Here is a 19134-nt window from a genome sequence, read left to right on the forward strand (position 1 = left end):
ACAAAGATGATCAAAAATTCGAATAAGAATTTCAATTACAAGTGAAAAGTAATATTGAATCACCTTTCTATTATTTTCCAAGCCGAAGATACAACAAATGGGTTTTTATTCATGACTTGGCCTTCTCAAAGGGAAATATTGCTTTACCTACCCAGTGACAAACAGCTTGTTGTACGTTTTCACTTTGGAGACATACTTTACTTAATTTCTAGCATGCCCCACTTTTATGTCTGGCTTATATACAGCTGCAGCTGTTTCATGAGCCTCATGTAAACAAAAGAATCCATAAATCCAAAATATATACCCATACACTGGCAGGGGTTTGGGCAGACCTTGTCATCCATTGGTCTGTTCAACTGCCATTCACATTTTTCTTCCTCCAAGACAGCACCTAGTGTGGAGCACTTGGTCAACTAAGAGCAGGTATTGTAGCCAGTATCATCTGCAACTCAATGTTTCCAATTAATCCCAGACACATATCTATCTGCATTGCTAATGATAAACATATGAACACATAGAAGGCAGTGATCACTGCATAAAAAACCCTAGCTAATGCTATTATTATGTACTCCTGTGTCCAATAAATTGACTCAGTAGAGAGCCATTATATTTTTCGGAGCGGAGTTATTTTAAAGCAACTTAAATGGCAATGCCATACAATATGTTTGAAACAAATTTTAACCTACAAATTGGTGCGTTCCTTTTTATAGCCGAGATTCCACCTTTATTCTGGATATCTTGAACAGGAAGAAGCCATGCACAAAAAATAACCAGCATTTAATAGGGGAGGAGGGACCTTGAAAGCTGTACCACATATAATAAAAGGTTATTAAAAGTCTCTTCAGAGTTGTGCCTTGCAGTCATGTCTAGTAGAGGTGCTTTTTACATCATCTATATATTTTGCTCTTTTACAATATGTATAGGTGAAAGGCACTTCTTATTGTTCATGCGCGTATTTCAGCCAATACAAGAAAAGGCTGGTCCCTCTGGGCATGTCTGGGGCAGACACCAGTGACCCATGGGAATGGGGTTAGGATTGGTCACTGTAATTGAATTTCCCCTGCTGCAGGTTCTGTGGCATGACAGACACCTGCCCAAGGAGTGCATGAAAACCTGCTGCCTGTCTGTACCTCACTGCAGTGTGGTTGAGCTGGCCATCACCGGTGTTTCTGCTGCAGTGCCATTGCATACGTAGTGCTCACATTAACCTCTTATGATCCAGCCTGGATAGTCCATCTAACTTCTATCTAGAGTGGGTATGAGTGTGCCGGGTCTACCCTACCACGAGGGGTAGCCCCACCAGCCAACGGGTTGGTGCCGCACTCAAACTGCTCCCCTTCCTTTGTGCACCCCAGACGTCTGCTTCCTGCACCATGTGCTCTCAATCCCATCGCACCCTACACCTTCTGTCTCCAGCTCTGTGCAGATCCACCTGTAGTGCCCCTCACTTTGTCTGTTGCATAGTGAAACGCTGTTGACTATGTTTCACTAGTATACAACACAGGTACAGAAAGGGCAGCTGCAGAACATGCTCCACTGACACAAATAATACTTAGAGGGCAGGAGGTGGCAGTATATTGCTTCCTTGTGTAAAACATATGCAGCAGTCCCTGCCTGAGGGGAGTAGGCATCCCCTACAGCCACACATTATTCAAGCTTGAACACATGTTTAATGTACAAAAGGCAATACAATTGGCATTGCCAGTGCTTTATCTCCTTGTGTTTATGCAGTTCCTAAGAGTGGTTTCCTAAGCTAAGGCTGTTTACTTATTGCACAGGACTATGCTTGATATTTACTCTCAGGACTGAATTAGCCAAGACCTTTTGATTTTAATAAAATTATTCATTTAATTTACTAATAGAGGCATTCAGCCAGCCGTCTTCATCCATTGGTCTGTTGTGTCATTCACTTTTTACGTCCGCCCACTACAGCACATAGCATTGGGTAGTGGATCAGTGACGACATTCTCCCTGTTCACAGGGAGCACATTCATACACAAAGTAGTTCCTTTCAGTGTGAGGGATTACAATAGTAACGTGAGGGATTACAATAGTATTGTTAGGGATTACAATAGCAAGGTGTGTGTTTTGAGACCAAAAGACTGTTTCTCTTTTAGCTAGTTTTTGTTTTAAATGTTGGAGCGAGCCTGACAGCCGTCGCAACAATAACGTTTGACAAAAACCATGACAAAACAAAATAAGCTTTTGCAAAGCCGAAAGACAGGCCGCCAATGCCTGACCTATTGGCTTTGCCAATGCCTGTTAGTAGGATGCTCCAGTAAATATAATGTTACACTCAAGATCGATTCTGCTGTCAGTGCTGCCAGTAATCATGTTTATTCGTTTTTTGTTTTGAAGGGAAGGGGTATGGAATTCATTATTTTTCCTGTTATGGGTAAAGGTTAAAGGATTCAAAAAAGCATTTATGTTTCAATCAAAAGCTCATCGTTTGGTGCCAGGCAGTCATAACAGCAGATAGCAGCTTTTGAAAACCCGCTTTCAACACATGATTATTTCTGTAAAAGAACAATATGAATCTGACAAAGAAGGAGTGAATGGCCCATTTCAGATTTCAATTAAAAAAAAGTCATAAAAGGAGATACAATTCTCACAGACCTCACACTGAGGGCGTGCTGAAACCGGAGAGAACCGCTTTGGGGCCTGATCACAAATAAGGGTGCTATTTATTGCACCTTGTAAATAACAATACCATGTAGTTCGTTTATTTACCGGGTGTGATGAATAGCACCTATTACGAGTTATTGGGGAATAACATACAGATTTTGGTGGTAAACACATAAAAATCTGCATGATATGGTAAATACCATACACATTTCCCCTGTTAAATTTCGGCCTGTTTGATCTGCCAAAATGTAATGAATGTTGGGGTATTTAAAGCATCCGATAACTATCAGGTGCGTTAAATAAAATCAAACTCGCAGCGGTGGCTCTCCACTATAGCGGAGGAACGTAGCCACCCCCCCCCCCCCGCCAGCAGCAGCAGCAGCAAAACTTGAAAACTAAAATGATAATAAACCATGTTTGTTATCGTTTTAATTTTTCTTACCGAGGAGTCTTGGGGCTGGGCCTGGGGATGACAGACAATGAGGGCAAATGGTAGGCACTGTTATCAGTGTGCATGATGTTGACCGCCCGCCTCAGGCCGGCCAAACCGTTATGCGCACTGAAACTCTCTCCAACCCAAGCTGCTTTGCCGGGTTGGAGAGAGCAGGCATTGGCTCCCACTCTAACTGGGAGCGCAAATCCTCTTCGATCAGTCCAATCCTGATGTTGCTTTCAGCAGCATGAAAGCAGCGTCAGGATTGGCCGTAGTGCACTCTGGGTGCCTGTGCCTGCAGAAGAGAGGGGCGCAATGCGGCAATGCGGGTATGTTTTTTTTGGCTTGTCCGTCTGCGCTCCCCTCGCCCCCTGCTCTCCTCCCGCCATGCCAGTGTATCAATACAGCGGCCACTACTGCAAACTCGTAATTCCATCCCGTGCGTAAACAGGGGTTTACGTACGGGACAGAATTAACTCCCAACTTGTAATCAGGGCCTTTAGCTCATACCTTTCCGAACTCTTCAAATGCTGATAAAAATAGATTAGAACCAACAGAAGTAGTCAGTTGTTTCAAGACCACAGTAATTGGCCTATTATGGAATCAGTGTGAATGAAGGGGATGTGCATTGCAGGATGCACCCTTCCGTTTAGACACTTCATCAACTAATTCATCCAGCGCAGTGCACGCCGAAACTAATGGTGTATGTACAAAATATGTTCTCATAGTTTGTGCTGCCTCTTCTTCTCAAAGATTCCCAATTTTCATGTTTCTAAGCCATCGCCTAGTTTTACCCTGCAAACTGGCGATATTTCGTCATGGGTACTATAAGACACTGAAGAAGGACTAGGGGCCTAATTTATTTTATAGCGGTTGGGGTTGACTTTGTCACGGCAACGCAGTATATCACTCCCTGGAGTCCCCGCAGCCAAATTTAGAAATGACTACAAAGCTGGCGGTCATTTCTCAAGCATTGGCTAGAACCCCGGTCAGAGCAGTGCCTTTTTAGGTCTCGCTGAGCCCCAGCGCTTGCGCTGGCTCGAAGAGACATTTTGTATGTGGGATTTTCAAAGTGCTGCTGGCTGGCCTAACGCTTGCGTTCACGAGATCATGCACGTGCGCAGCCGTCCGCCAGCAGCACTTTGAAAACTCGTGTGCGTCATCGCTATCACTTTCGCTTTCAGAGCGATCGCGATGACGCACGCGCACACACAACTCCCGCTTCTCCCCCTCCCCCACCACATTTTGCGTCTCCGGCCGCTCGCGCGCGCGAGCGTGCGTGCTTGTTTTAAATAGGTGTATATATATATTTATTACATGTTTTGTTAGCTTTCCTCGGAGCGTGTTTTCTGGGTGTTCTACATTCATACGTGTAACTGGAATCTTGAGGAGTCGCTTGGAGAAAGAGATAAGGCTGGTCGTTGTCTGCTCTGCTATGTATATCGGTGTTACAATAATTCTTGATGGCCTTTCATCTTGAGGATTTATACTTTACATCTGTCCTGTGATATTGTGTATCTGATCATCGGCACGCTTCCATCCGACCTGTACCCGCGGGTTCCTACCCCCTGTTGTAATGCTGTTCCCTGCTACGATTCATGCGTTCCATAATTTGGGTAGCTAGATCGCCCATGAAGGCTGGACGTCCTGTCTCCTGCCCTCAGCTGACACTTAACAATACACTGCAGTCTGAGAGTTGTAGTGACTGTTTCAGTTAAAGCAACTGTATCACATAGCAAAGGTTGTAAACGGAACGCCCAAGTTGTAAATAAGGTCTCCAGTAACGATAACCTGTCCCATGTCCAGTATTGTTAAAGGCTTTGGTCTGTAGTCTCTGTCACGCGCCCCGTCAGCTGAATCTGCACTCACCTCTCCAAACTGCAGGGCCGACACGATCATGAGCACAAGCCCCGCGAAGCCAAGGTAGAGCCCATGCCTGTGGGATAGACATGTGTAGGTCTGTCTCTGCAGCAGCTTGAGCAGCACGCTCAGCACCATGAACGAACATCACTGAAGCCGGTGTTCACATCCGTGAAACAGGGATGTGGGGTAGGACGGAACACGCCATCTTAGTGTAGCATAACAAGATAAATAACCCTGTAGGATACTGCTGAGGTTACAATCACCCAACATGGCTGCCGCTCAGATTTGGTAGTTATTGTGCTCGGTCTAGTGTTAAATGAATATCTAGTACATTCACCACCAGTCACATGCCTCACAGTGCTGTCGTCGCAGGCCAATGGCCGTTTTGCGGATAATGATAAGCACTGGTGTCTGAAACGATCTTTGAGCCTACTCGCTGCTCAGTAATGGTATCGGTAATGTTATCAGCGGATATGTAACTTCTTAGATTACATAACGCTTGAACTTTGGCAAAACGCAAAACTTTATTTTCGGGTGTGACTTCTTGCATTCTAGGTGCTTTCACTTTATCAAACAAAAATGCTTTTCTACAATATATGCCTTATTACATGCCACAACGCTTTCACTTTAACAAATTACAGCGCTTCCTTTTCCGAAATGTAACGTTTTACATATTCACGACGCTTTCACTTTACCCACACCAGGCATAGTTGCAAGTTAGTTCATGGTAGAGTTCTGTCTAATGTTTTGCTCGCACCTACTTATATACAGTGCTCTTTAACCTGGCAATATTGTAAGCGCTATAGTATATACTAGTATATACATATGCAATAACTGCCATATCAGGCAAGGGGATACAAATAAAATCCACATCTCCCTGATCGTTTCTGGCCGTCTTTGCATTGTTTTACAGGCGGAACATTTACATAACACGTAACCTTCACCAAATCATGGCAATTTATTGTCTAGATATGCCTTCTTAAATATCTGTAGCGTTTATACTTTAGCACATCGCGGCGCTACATTCCCAATATATGATTTATTCCACCTGCATGCCTTTACACTTTAAAAACTACAGCGTTTATTCTTTGGTATGGAACTTTTTGAATCACAATGGTGCTTTCATTTTCACAAATTACAACGCTTCGTTTACTAATATGTGACTTCTTACATCTTTACACCACTTGCACTTTTTATATTAAGCAACAAAAAGGAAGAACAGGAAGGAGCCTTTGCCAAACACTAACCTGTCGCGCCGCACCATAGTCTGGTGAACAAATTTATGAGCACATATTAAAATGCTATATATAATGTCAAGACCATCAAAACATTACAGCACACCTAAAATGCAACCTTTGTGGAGCAATCTTAAACTGTCTTTGAGCTGCTTTGTCCTACTAAAATAAGCAGTGCCCTAACAAAAACGCTTATGTTTTTTATTTATGCACTCAGGTATCATATCATACTTTATCATATGCTCTGTATGCTTTTAGAAATAGCTCTCCCTGTTTTAAACTGTTGCATGGCTTCTTTGGTTTAAACAAGTACATACTTTGTGCCATTCTCTACCTATTGCATACATCTAACGTACATTATAAATACCATTAGCCTTACAATAAAATACATCTGTCCATAAATACATCACACCTAACTCTCACATACACAGGCACAATACAGGTGACAAAGCAAGCAAGAAACTCGATAACCTACTACTCACCTCCACACATGGAATATATATAGTCAAAGTTCTGTACAACATACATTCATACTCTGTTAGCATAGTCATATATGTACAACACTTCTTACTGGATTACCAAGCATAGATGTTTAATACAATGGCTGGTAAATGTACACGCTATATTATAAAAAAAACCTCTCTCTAACACTATGCTCCATGCCCGCTATAAAATGCAGTACCTCCTTCACTTTACTTCCCCAACCCCCCCAAAATGCAATTAAAAAAACATGCTGAATACCACGTTGGTAGAGCCTTTGTACAGCCATTGAACTAGGTCAGCAGAGCCACTCTAAAGCAGAGAAATAGGTCAGCCAAGCCATTGTAAAACTAAACAAGCATTGGCATAGCCAAGAGGTCTCGCTTTTGGGACCTTAGAAGTATTTAATTATGCAGTACAATATCCTTGGTGCAACAACATCAACTGTTGCATGGCTAAACACTTATAAGGTCCCAAAGGCGAGACCTATTGGCTATGCCAATGCTTGTTAAGTTTGATGCACGGCTCCATAAACATGACCAAGCAGTCTGTCAAAAATACATTTCAATGTATTTTCAAAAAGAAAGTCCTGCATAGCCTCTTCGCTATTTCCGGGGTCTCCTTTGGTCAATAGTGTTGCAACCATATTCAGCAGGTTTGTAATTATCTTCCTGACAAGCCGAGGGCTTCCGACCGGCCAAATTTGACACCATCACACCTGGAACTACATTTGCACCTTGAAGGTTGGGCTGCAAATCTCTATGCCTCCCAGGAAGCCCTTGGGCCTGAACATGTTGGCCTGTGAGGGCCATGGGGCTCCCGAGGCCTCCCACTGGTGAAGTGTTGTCTCCTACACCCCCTTACTGTGAACAGTAAAGCACTAGTGATCAAAAGAGAAGGCAGGAGACTTCACACCTTCCCACTGGATGTCTCAGCAGAATGGCAGTCTGGAAGGTGATCCTGAGACCTCACAGCACCTGGGCTCAGCACACAGTCTGTACCTAGGTAAAAGCAGCACCGAGCCCAGGAGGGCAGGAACACTGCCTGGGGCCACTGCATGCAGGTGAGTGCTTTTGAAAACCGAAAAGTGCAGAAACAAAAATGAAATGTTTTACCCACAAAAGATCACGTGCAGGTGACGTAATGCCCCAGAAGTCTCTGGGCCACAATTTAAAACGATCATATTGCCATTTAGGTGCTCTCTCAGGGACAGGGAGCACCACAAAAACAGTTGTACTTTCTTGTGGGGGCTGCTAGGAGAGTGACAGCCCTCTACAAAGAACCCCAATGTAATCTGGCCAGTATGCCACTTTATGTCTCCTGGGTCACTAAAAGAGTGACCCCTGGGGAGTTCTTCTCTTCAGTCAAGCACCTTTGGAGTTGGGTCTTTTGCCTGGAAGCTTTGACTGCATGGGTCCCAATTGTTATGTTCTTTGTAGTTATTAAGTGTCCTTGGTTAAAATTGAAATGGGGCTCTTGAATGAAATATGTAGTCTTCTAATGTTCCCATAGAGTGAAAATAATACTTTGAAGATTAACCCCTTCAGTGCCCGCCCCTTTCCCCGCCCAGTGCCGGCCGTTGCATTAGCGGGCGGGGTCTATGACGAGCTGGACTCGTCATGGGCACAGCGCCACCGCGGCCCATGACGAGTCCAGCTCGTCATGGGCACTGAAGGGGTTAAAGTTAAAATCATTGCAAATCTTCAATATCATCAAGTGTTATTCTATGACTAAAATGAATTATGATAAAATGGTTTATGTTCTATCTTTATATTGTATGGTGGGACCCTGCACAATCCTGTAGGCCTGACTTTTTTTTTTAATCGATGCAAACTGGTAAGGGTGTCTCTAGCACTGGGGAGAAGGCCACCTTTACGGGGTTACTTAACCTGTGGTTCCATTCTTGGTTATGCACACGTGTAGTTTGAGAGCCACCCTGGAGGGTATTTCTATAGGTGGTTTCACCTGCTAGCTTGAGTATGTTTGTTATTTTGTGTGTAATATTACATTTTGTCTGCAATAAAGTACTTCTCTTTTTGATGGAACTGCTCTAGATGAAGATGATTTGTAAGTGTTGTTTGTTACATTGCTGATTTCTGAGTCTCAAACCAGCAGCACCTCCTCTAAGTAAGGCTTGGACTGTCCTGCATCTTAACCCTGAGAGGCAAGTGCTAGGAGGGGTACTTAGTTCTCAGTTTTGGGTCTGAAGTGTGTTGGAATACAGGATGCCAGAGGCAAAAGAGCCCAGTTATTTGAATTGTGCCCAGCACTTTGACAGACCTGGGAACCTATTGGTCTGTGGTTCTCTGGCCTGAGGCAGAATTCTAGTGATTGTGTTTGGAGTGGAGCAAGGTGCCTCCTTGTCAGGATGTTTCTATTAATTTACCTGTTATGGACAACTTCAGGAGTGGGCAATGGCAGAAAACACAGGTATGGGGCATATTGGTGGGTACTGCTGACAGACGTCCAAGTATGGTGCCGTGATTGGGGATGGGAGGGAGGCAGGAAAGCTAGGTAAGGAGTGATGCTAAGGTGAGGGGTGTGTGGTAGAACAACCAGGTATTTGATGAGCAAGCCAGAGACTGAGTAAAAACTACTAGCATTCGTGGTTTGCTCATTGGTTGGGATATTTTACTTGTGAGAAACCAGCTGTTTTGTACTGCAGTGCTGCATTGCAAATTGTATCGTAACCGGATATATCACAAACCCCCCCCCCCCCCCCGCCCCCCTATTTTAGTTTAAAAATTACTATTGAAAGTGCAGTGCTTTCTGCTGGGAGAATTAGTATCCCTTTAATGCTGCTAACAACAGTACTAATAAATGTGAATAAAACAAAGGCCCTCAAAAATGTGCAAATAAATTGTAAGTCACAAAGTTTGCCTTTTGTGTGCTGCAAAATCAGCTTACCCATGGTGCAATATCTTGGAAGGTCTAATTTATGATAAAATCTAAAATGAAATGGAACCAACTCCAAAAAACGGGCTGGACAAGCTTTCCAAGGCAAGGTAAATATCTCGTAGGTTGGTTTGAATATGTCAGTGTTCAGAGTACGCACAAAACAAACTGTCAGACCTGCAAGCCACTGGTTTGAATATTGGGAGATTTGTAAAAAAGTGATTAATTGTTCAATACATTCTTTTGATTTATTCACGATTGTTGCGTTTTTCCTGTTTTTCTCTCTTTTCTATTGATTAAGTGTTGGAGTAATTGATTTTCTCTTCACTGTCTAGTATTTAGTAAATGGCAAAGCAATTCTGTACCTGACAGAACCAACATTACTTAACATTAGTAAATTTACAAGGGCTACTCCAGTACCCAGATGCTCCTGGTCATCTAATGATCCACCTCATACCTCATCACTGTCAGCTTCACATGGACTTTCTTGCAACTCCACTCAGTGAAAACAGCACTAGAAGGAAGCAATGCTTCAATTACTCACATCTCTGCATGAAAGTCTTCCACACTCCAGACATTCAATGACTCAACCACTGCATACACCTGATCTGGAAGAGCAGCACATAACTGAACCTTTCACCGAACCCGAACAAAAACACACTCCTCCTGCTTGCCAAAAACAAGCAACAACGAGTCCAAACATTAACTTGGATGGATTCAAAGTCCAATTTTCTATCGTCAGTTTATACAGACTCACCCTCAAGGAACACCTTGCCAACAAAAATTAAGAAACTGAAACCATTCCTCCCAGAATGCGACTCCAGAACTGTTGTTACCCCGATAATCTTGCATTTTGTTAGTACCAAGGCCCTCCTCCACCTGCCAAACTCAACACTGGCCCACATAATAAGCATCCTACACACATCAGAATGCCTCATGAAAGACCTGAAGAAATATGATCACATCAACCCCACACTCATGGAACTACATAGGCTCTTGTTGACAGCAACACGATCTTCAAGCTCACCTCATTCATCTACAAAGTGAACACAAAAGGCACCCCTGCTATCTGACTGACAACCTCACCCTTTACAGTGGCTCCTAGCTAAGGCTCCCAAGTTTTCCGTTTTTACTGATTTTTACAGGTAAATACAGACAGAAAACAATGTGTTTCCTGTCTGTATTGACTCTTCACGCCATCTTTTGTGCTTTCCAGAATAGCAGTTGAGCAGATATACAGAATGGACAATCAAAAAACAGGTTCTGATTTCCCTGAATACAGGTATATGTTAACATATATGAATATTATAATGTGGATATTTACCTGTGGGTGTAATGTTTCGCTATATTTGTCTGCTTAATTTGCTAAAACACGAAAAGTAGCAAAGTATGAGTGCATGTTTATCAATTAAATAAATGTGAAAATATACCATTTTGCGACTCTATTTATTCTCAAAACACAAAATAAATATGGATAAATACCTATAAGATGGTAAATAAAATATGGATAAATGCAGATAGAAATGTTAAAAAATAAATACCATAAAACCTGGAGCCCTACTTATAGCACACCTGCAGATAGTGCAACATCAAACTGGAGAAGAAAGTGAAGAACAAAATTAGACAACAGCCCTTCCCCATGTATTCATACTAGTGCCCGTCCTTTTTTCATTCAAAAGAGCTGTACACACACCTTTTCAAATAACACTACACAACAGCACAGTGATTAGTGCTCTTCTTGTCGCAAATCAGCAACCTCCTTTCTATATTCACCCCCTGACTGTATTTCTGCCCTTGAAACTGGACAGCTCTCCATTGCCTTTGAGGTAGATTTGCGATATACAAGCATCACATATAAACATACATACTAATAAGGTATAATTCTAAAACCATAATACACAGCAGTCAGCATCAGATTCTAACTATATCTATTAAATTCACATAATAAATATCTGCTAAGAGAATTGCCCATGACCAGCACTGTACAGTTAAAAAAACACCAAACATCACCAAATGAACGCGCATGTAATAACTGAAGAGCTCTGTCACACATTACTGGACCATTTTGAAGGACTTTAATATAGTCCATTCATTGCAGGTGCCAAATATCTATACAATCAGACCACTTGAATACATCTCACATAGAGACTCAGATACGGGATAGTAATAAAAAATGCCCACCCCTGCAGATCTTTCCACTTCTCTCTCCCTCCAACCATGCCAGCTCAGGACCACAGCTATACACAAATTCTCAGATTGGGCAACACAGTGCAATAACCAGCTAAGCAGACTATATCGTATGAAGCACCATAAAGAAATCTGCAGAGCTGTTCCAAGCTAACAGTTTACTAAAAACCATCAAACTGCGTGTTGGTCGCTTACACTTCATCATCCAACACACTGCTATGTGCTGCGTCCCATATCATGATAACCGCACCTCGGTGGTCATCCACGCACGACATGGAAACACTTCCTACATAGGATCAAAACAAAAACAACATCATATACATGTACACATTGTGTAGCATGCTACTCATGTATACAAGCACTTCAGCGCTCCACGTGGGGGTAGTACGTGCTATATAAATTTTACTATACAAGACAGTATAATACAATACATGGTGCTCTTTCATAGAGTACACAAGCCTTAAATTGATAGGACTGGATGCCTTCAAATTTGGTGGCAGATTCAGCACCATTTTGAACATCATCGCCACCACCTACTTGTGGAGCCACCACCATCGTAAGGGTCTGTGTCCATGGCACTAATAATATGATAGCGTAACAACTCATAGGGCAGATAGGACCCTGCGTATTTATGATAGAAGTCCTGTTACTGCTCTCCTCCATATGATCTCTTCTGAACATCTTCAGTGTGCAAAGATGCACAAGAAACTGTTGGAAAAGAACAATCAGTGAGTTTTCAAAGGCAACTAAGATTGTCGCTGCCATCGCATAATGTTTGCCCAAACTTGGGTGCAGTGTTGACACATCAAAGACGGGACCCTTAAACTCTGCATACAGTCCTTGGTCCTGCTGTCAACTAAACTCCATTCCTTTATTGCGTGGGATTCCTGGAATGAAAACACTGTCAGAAATTTCAGTGACAGCAGTCTTTCAAGCCACATCAAGCTCTCCTGTTTACCAGAAAGCACTTGTTCCAAAAAACATACAGACATCACTTGCTACTATGCACAGAGGAGACACAATCCCCCTGCATTGATGGTTTTTTGAGTCTTGTTATTTTCAGAAAACAAGTATGCATGACAATGGAAAATCACAGTTCCTCGTGCATCATTATTAACCGGCTGTACTTGAGCTTTGCACAGAAAGCCTCCAGCTACACCCCATAAAATGTGTGACAAATATATTGGCCCTGTCATTAGATTTTATTGCTTCTGAGTAATGTGCACATTGTAAAATCCATTTAATCTGTAGTCCTTCGATTGTTCTACGATTATATGGCACCAAAGCTGATTGTGTATCAATCAATCAACTCGGATTTGTAGAGCGCGGCTAATCACCCGCAAGGGTATCCAAGCATAGTTACTCTAGTTGGACACAGCAGGGAATGACACTTACCGATACAACCCTGTCAACAATCGGTCGTTGGGGATGTGGAAAGGGGAGATCACACCACACGGGGAAACCTCGAGGTAAAAGAAACTCTGCTGTACCCCACCACTAATTAATCACACCCCACTTTGAGCTGGGTAGTTGGAATGGAGTAGTATTTCCAATAATGTGAAGAGGCATGTAATAGCACAATTTAACCAATCAACATATTTTCCACCCTCAGGGGGAATGGATGGCATATTTGACCTACCGTGGTAGAATTTCTTCCCTTAAACCTGTGAAAAACCTGTTGACATTTCTTTAAATATTGTTAAAATGAAACAGATTAGAGACTTTTATAGAGATGTTTGTGATCCATGGTGATTCGTAGTCCAATTTCTATGCCAAGTGTGTTACAATGAAATACCTTCGTTGGTCATTTATATGTTCAGGTTTTATGTAATACACACCCCACCAGAAGCAGTGACTAGCCTTGCTCTGCCCATCTCCAAAGGAGTCATCAATTGTCTATGGCAGAACATTTACTAAAATATTGCCATATAACATGACATACCATAATGTAGGAGTCAGGAACCAATATTTTTCAATGAGTTCCAATATATTTTGCTTTTAACCTTAACATGGGCATCACCTCAAAATAAAAGTACATTTCTGGAGGTTAACAGCTAATTTTAATCATATTCCTTCCCAACTAGCTCTAAGGTTTTTTTACCCAGATAGAGAAGGGCTAAAATCTTTTTGTTCAACCAACATCAGACAGAGAGACAAAAGGTCTCCGGCAAAGAGCTCCCTTTGCGGAGTCAATTGGGTATTGTAGTGCCCACCCAAGCAGGAGCAGAGCCCAATGACGAAGCATGACACTTTGGTGGGTGCGGTCGTGTGCATTCTGAAAAGGACACTTATGGTGAACTGAACTAACCCATTCATGAGATTGTAGATTCATGGAACTGCATATTCTCACATTAAAACATTGCATTTAGTTTATCAAAACAACATCTAATAACACTTAGATATACAAACAACTAACATTATACAGTCAACACTTTAAAACAGACATAACAATAAAAACAAAATACAATTTCATTTTCTAAACAATCTAAAATACTGCAATCGCTATACCAATATTCATAAATTCCATCTATACAGAAACATCAAAGCTTCTGAATAATTTTTGACACCATATATAATAAAAAAGTTAGTCACTATATTTGTATGTGCAGAACTATAAATAACCAACAAACCACCAGTAAATGAACATCGTCAAATTTCAGCCTCTGGTTCCAGACACAAATACAACTATTGGACTTGACTGCTGAATTCAAACCTTTAACCTGCCAGGCAGGGGATAATCTATATTCTTAACAGTAGTATTTGACCATGTTTTCCTTTGTTTGGTAATCGGGTCAGATTGTAACAGACTTCATTATTATGTCCAAGCCAAGGCAAAGAATTGGGAACTGGATTTTTTTAAGTAAAACCAATCTCATACTTTACTAATTTCAAAAGCCAGTTTGCTTGCAGCAGGTTTGAAGGCAACTCCTGACAGGTCAGCACTTTCCAAATGACTGCATGCCTCTAGACACAATTTCACTGCAATATTTATTATCTGAGAAACAGAGTCATTCCTTCTTTCCATCAAATAGTCCCAACAGATTCAGGAGATCTTATTTTGGTCTTTGCAAGCCTTATCACGGTAGATAAATCTCAGACTTCCCAATTGAGCTACAAATTCCCAAGCTGTAGTTTCCAATTCAAATTTTACAGCTTGCCCCATGGCACTGGGACACAAAGGATACCAATCTCGTTCATCAACAGCTTTCTAATCTTTACCAACCCACTTTGGGATCCAAGAACAGCAGACAGACTCGACCAAGAGCTTCTGGGATTACCTTCCTATAATAGGTTTTTAATAATGGTTCGACAGACAAACACCCATAGCGATAGTAACATTGTAACAGCACATTCACTGAACCCAAAGCATTAAGTGTAAAAATGAGAAGTGAGCATCCTAGCCTAAAATTTGCAGAAAATTAAAGATGTCTATATTTGTAAGTGCTCATTTGTTCAAACTTAGTATTAGAGAGTCACCAAGTATGTTGCATGGGTTCATCAGCAAACACCAACGTTTTATCCTTATTCGCATTCATTATAAGTCTGTTTGTATTTACAATGGTTACTAAGCACTCTCAGTTTACATTGGAGCGCCACAAATGTATCATTCATGACCACTAGGTCATCAGTATACAATAAATGAAATATGTATATTCCCCAATGTTGGGAAAATGGACCATGTGTCAGTTAATGTGTTAGGAAGGAAAGCTAGAAACTTGCAAGCAGCATAGAAGCCTACATGCAGCCCTTCTTCTAGCCATTTTTAATGGGTATCCTAGAGCAAAGTCTGCTCCTGCCATCACACACCCCCTAAGCCCAGTTGTCACTGTGGAGTCTTTGCAAAATCGCAAGTAGGCTTGGGAGGGAATGTTTCAACTCTGACGTTTGGCCCATAGGACATTACGGTCAACCAAATCAAAAGTGGCCCTGAAGTCCACAAAGCACAAATCCATCAGTAGACAACAGAAGGATCCCCATAAAGTACATGTCTATTTATGTGGAGCCAACCACACGCAGGTGCACAACCACCCCTCAAAGTAGTGAATGGCATGTATCCAAAACATGAGTATACACGGACACGCCACTTAACGACCATGTACAAAGAGAACACACACTCATAGGGCAGAAAAGCTCACAAACAAAATAAATTCACAATAAAAAAACACACACTACGAACATGCCCAATGATGCACATATTTGTCTAGATTAAAACTGCCATACAATCGACTGCGACCAACTCACAGAGCACATGCCCCCAACAAGAAAGACAAAAAAAATATGCAAAAGGCGAAGCACAGCTAGCAACCAGAATGAGTACTATCCATGTCAAGCAGCCACAGCTGACGATTGGGTATATTAGAAAGCACAAAAAAGCAAGGCATTCCGCAAATCATCCATATTGACATTGGCCTCTAAACACCAGGAGTATCAAAAGACAATGCAACATATGTGAGAATTAAATAGGTATGTGGACACAAGAAGCAGACAAACACAGAGACCAACCAAAGTTTTAAGGGCCAGATGTATGACCATTTGGAATTGCGATGTGCAAATTGCGAAAAATAGCGAGTCGCAATTTTCGAGTCGCAATTCCAAATGTACAACAGTGTCAGAGACACTGTTAGCGATTCCCAATGGGGACACAAAATGCTCGGTTCATCAATATTCATGAGGCACTCGCATTTTGCGACCCCATTGGGAATAGCTGGCCCTCCCAGGGATGGTGGCCTGCTGGGCTCAGCAGACCACCATGTCTGGGACAGCTTTTAAATAAAGCAGCTTATTTTTAGGTCTCGTCTGGCGTTAGCAGCGCGCATGTGGTGCTCTCGCCATGACGAGATCCTTTTGGAATCGATACGGCTTCCAAAACGTGCACGCGGAGAGACAGTAGATGTGCACACGGGGATTGGATGCTTTACTGGCGGCGTAACACTCCGGGAACTTTTTTTTTCACCGCCAGTAAAGCATCCAGTCTCCGCTGTTATAAACATTGCGCATATTTAAACCCGTGTTAATTCGGCAACAGATAATGACAGACCCATAACGCGGGGTATGAATATGCCGACAGCTTGTTCTTCAAAGGCGCCGCCCTGCCTCTTTATAACGCGGGGTATGAATATTTAGAAGCCGTAGAGTTAGTGCGTTGTTATTTATTTACCCGCGGCTGGTTGTTATTTATTTAACCGCTGCTGTTCTTGCAGCCCGATGGTGGTTCTTCCTTACTGCGACGGGAGCCAGGCATGCCTTCCAAAGGCTCCCGCGGACGCAACCTGCCCTACACCTCTGCATCCGCAGCCGGCCAATCGGGAGTGGGTGCGAAAACTTTTTCATCTGTTGGAAGTAAGGACATAATGCAATCTACTGACTTCCTAACCCGAATTGTGAAAGGTGTTATGAAAGGCAGATTAGGTAGGATCACGTGTGCTACAGGGAAGGCAATGAACAGCTAAGCACTTGTGTCTGATGCAACAGTGAAAAGCTACCATTGACTTCTTGTGGTACATCGGACGCTAACCAGTGGTTTCTTTTCGAGTAGGCAGTAGCAAACCATGACTTTATTGTGGAGCCTAGCAATCAGACAACCACAGGTTTCTTATTCTTCGAGAGAAGCTAACCACTGGGTCCATGCCAAACAGCTGACAGGCTTTAAGGTTCTCTCTCATTCATATATAGAGCTCTGCATGCTCCCTGCCTGGCTAGGTCACCCCGATATCTACCACTGCCTCCTTGAGGCAATGCATTGCTGCACCTTCCTAGCACCCAAGGGGCCAAATCCAAGCTATCTTGCTTCTGAGGACAAAATAAACAATAGTATCCTGTTTAGCCTCAACCATTTTCTGAAGGCTTGGCATTTTAGGGAAATATTGTAAATACCCGTGTTGGAACTACTTTCCCTGTTCTCTCTGGCGGCGTGTGGTGTGATTATCATCACCTAATCTGTGGACTTTGTCAGATTGGTAAAGATGGACTGTCAACAGCCATCAAAGTTGCACAGCAGCTGAATCAGCCCATCAGAGGGTGCACGAAACCCTCTCTATAAAAGGAAAACCCCTGTGTGATCTCTGGACCTGTCCACTAATTTCCGACCCTTTCACAATTCACAGTGAGAGGAACTCACATTTTACACAGTGGCATCTGTGTTGGGCTGGAACATCTGAACTGCGAGCCAGACATCGTGAAGGTGGGAGACCCATTTTTGGGGTGCTTCGGAAGTCTGAATTCGGTCTACTCATTATATTTGTTTTCTTTTTTGCAAAATTTGATAATGATTGGTTACAAGGAGCCATATTAACAAGACTCAGTATAGAATACAAGCACTCGTTAATCTCAACTACAAATAGATAATTGAGAGAAACGTACATTAAAATATAGATATTAGTAGAAATATGAAAAAGAAATCAACAAATATGGTTATAAAGATGATAACTGGATAAATGTTATTCTGCAGCCAATTTTAGAATTTAGCCTTTGTCAAATGCATTGCTGAACTCATGTTAACTATTTCAGAATTCAGCCCCTGCCAAGATCAAGGTTTAGCTCTTGTCAAATTTAATATTCAGGTCCTATCAATTTTCAAAACGTAGTTCTTGACAAGTTCAAAAAATCATATCCCCAGTGAGTTTTTTTTTCATTTCCGTTTCTGAAATTACCTCTTAAGAATGTCAATGTATTTCCTCAGACAATTTTGGAATTTTACACATGTCCATTTCTTGACATACCACTTATGTCTTAGCTTCAGGTTTTTCAGAAATCAATTGCTGTGAATTTCACAATCCAGCTTTCATTTTCTTCAGATGTTAGCAGAACTATATTTCATACTATGTGGCTGCCTGAGGCCCCCGCAGGGGGCCACTAAAGAGGGCAGCCCTCTAGTGCCACCGGGGCACCCCACACCCCTCTTATGGTCGGGGACCATGGGAGGAGTCCCCCCCCCAGCCTTGTGCGCCACTTCCGGTGCGCGAGGACTGGGGGAGGTCTATATAGGCCTCCCCCACCATCTGGACGTCCTCTTTCGCGTGCCTGACACGCAGTCTGGGTCGTCTGTCCCGTCGTCGTGCTGCAGGCCTTGTGGACGTGCGGTCGTTGCGTCGTGTGTGGTGAGTGAATCACCCCTCGCCCGTCCTTTTGGCTTCCCCTGGGGTGCCCATCCACGCTGCACATTAGGTCCGGCACCTGCTGCAGGCCGCCCTTGGCTGGGTCGGCCGTGCATGAGGGTTTAGCGGGAAGGGGGCAGGGCTTCGGAGACCTGGGTCCTCCTGCCTCACATTGACTTCCACCGGGCAGCATTAGGAGGTAGGATCGGCAAGTCGCCCTCGACAGCCTCGTTGGGGAGCTGTGCTCTGCATTTCGGAAGGCCTCTGCCGGGGGTATGTAGGTGCGAGGAGGGACACTTTGCGCCCCGCACGGGCAGCGCAG

The 19134-nt window shown here is 42.9% G+C and overlaps 1 protein-coding gene across 1 annotated transcript in view; it reads right to left on the reverse strand.

Moving 5' to 3' along the window:
• Positions 1-19134, reverse strand: part of STUM (stum, mechanosensory transduction mediator homolog) — a 267075-nt gene that overhangs the window by 180998 nt on the left and 66943 nt on the right. The window lies entirely within an intron of this gene.

Source organism: Triturus cristatus, chromosome 6 (genome assembly GCF_964204655.1).
Source record: "Triturus cristatus chromosome 6, aTriCri1.1, whole genome shotgun sequence".
Lineage (NCBI taxonomy): Eukaryota > Metazoa > Chordata > Amphibia > Caudata > Salamandridae > Triturus > Triturus cristatus.